The following is a 1,884-nucleotide window of genomic DNA, read 5'->3' on the forward strand; positions in this document are numbered from 1 at the left end:
TAGACATTCATAGGGTTTTTCTCAGGAATGAGCTGATGTCTTCAAATGGAACTAATACAACCGAAGGCATTACCATAAATTTAAATTCAAAAGCCTTTTCTCCACTCAGAGCCCTCCCAATCTTCAGGAAAATCTGAAGGCTTGACCACATTTCCTACATTCTTAAGGTTTCTCTGCAGTGTGAGCTCTTTCATGTTTATGAGGGAATGAGAAAGAGTAAATGTTTTAGCACATTTCTTACATTCAAGGGGCTTTATTTATTTATTTTTGAGATGGAATCTCACTCTGTCGCCAGGCTGGAGTGCAGTGGCACAATCTCGGCTCCCTGCAACCTCCGCCTCCTGGGTTCAAGTGATTCTCCTGCCTCAGCCTCCTGAGTAGCTGGGATTACAAGCATATGCTACCACACCCAGCTACTTTTGTATTTTTAGTAGAGACGAGGTTTCACCATGTTGGCCAGGATGGTCTCGATCTCCTGACCTCGTGATCCGCATGCATGCACAGGGCTTTCCCCCAACCCCCCGTCGCCTTTTATGTCCTTGAAAAAGAACTAAGACAACTGAAATGTGCCACCATGCCCAGCTAATTATTTTCTTTGTTTTTGTTTTGAGACGGAGTCTGCCTCTGTCGCCCAAGCTGGAGCGCAGTGCTACGATCTCGGCTCACTGCAAGCTCCGCCTCCCGGGTTCATGCCATTCTCCTGCCTCAGCCTCCCGAGTAGCTGGCATGAGCCACGGGGCCTGGCATTATTTTATTTTTTGTAGAGACAGGGTTTCACCACGATGCCCAGGTTGTTTCACATTGTTTTAATCCAGGCTGGTTATGAACTCCTGGGCTCAAGCAATGCACACACCTTGGCCTCCCAAAGTGCTGGGATTATAGGCTGAGTCACTACACCCAACCTCTATATCATGACTTCTTTAGTGGCACATAAGGTAACTAGAACGAGAGTGTAGGCTTTACCGCATCTCTTACATTCATAGGATTTTTCTCCAGTATGAATTCTTTCGTGGAGGTGAAGGGAACTGAGGCGACTGAAGGCTTGGTCACATTGTTTACATTCATAGGGTTTCTCTCCAGTGTGAGTACTTCTATGGTTACAAAGGGAACTCAAACGACTAAAGGCTTTGCCACATTGTTTACATTCATAGGGTCTCTCTCCAGTATGAATGCTTCCATGGTCATGAAGGGAAGTGGAACAGCTGAAGGCTTTATCACATTTGGTACATCTCTCTCCAGTGTGAGTCCTTTCATGCATCTTAAAACAAGAAAATCTGAGTGTTTTCCCACATTCCTTACATTCGTAGGGTTTCTCTCCAGTGTGAGTTCGTCCATGTATTAGACAAGAACCAGAAACAGTGAACGCTTTACCACATTGTTTACATTTATAGAGTTTTTCTCCTGAGTTCTCTGATGTCTTTCAACTGAATTGAGAAAATGGAAAGCTTTCCCACATATCGTACATTTATAAGCTGGATTTCCACTGTGCATTATCATGTGTCTTCTAACACCTGGAACAGAAACGAAGAGTTTCCCACACTGTTCACATTTATATTGCTTCTCTCCATATGGTTTGTATCCTCAGTGAGCTAGGATGTGCCTATTAAGGAGGGAATGATGTACAAAGACTTTTCCACAAATACTGCATTCACATTGTTTTAATCCAGTAGAAATGTTCTCATTCAGATCAAGATTTGGAATGTGGCTGACAACTTGTCCATACTGACTACCTTCTTTGCTTTCACGCAGTCTCTGTGCCATATGATTTCTGTAAAAAAAATGACAAGCACATTATTATTGGTTGGTTTAATAACTTTCTACTCATTCATAGGTCTTTGACTTACACTGCTACCAATACTAGGGAAAATGCATTTTTGTTTTGTT

General features: G+C 42.9%; 1 pseudogene; it reads right to left on the reverse strand.

Moving 5' to 3' along the window:
* Positions 1–904: 904 nt before the first annotated feature.
* Positions 905–1,761, reverse strand: LOC112618012 (annotated as a pseudogene).
* Between the last annotated feature and the right edge of the window lie 123 nt (positions 1,762–1,884).

Source organism: Theropithecus gelada, unplaced genomic scaffold, assembly GCF_003255815.1.
Source record: "Theropithecus gelada isolate Dixy unplaced genomic scaffold, Tgel_1.0 HiC_scaffold_7803, whole genome shotgun sequence".
Lineage (NCBI taxonomy): Eukaryota > Metazoa > Chordata > Mammalia > Primates > Cercopithecidae > Theropithecus > Theropithecus gelada.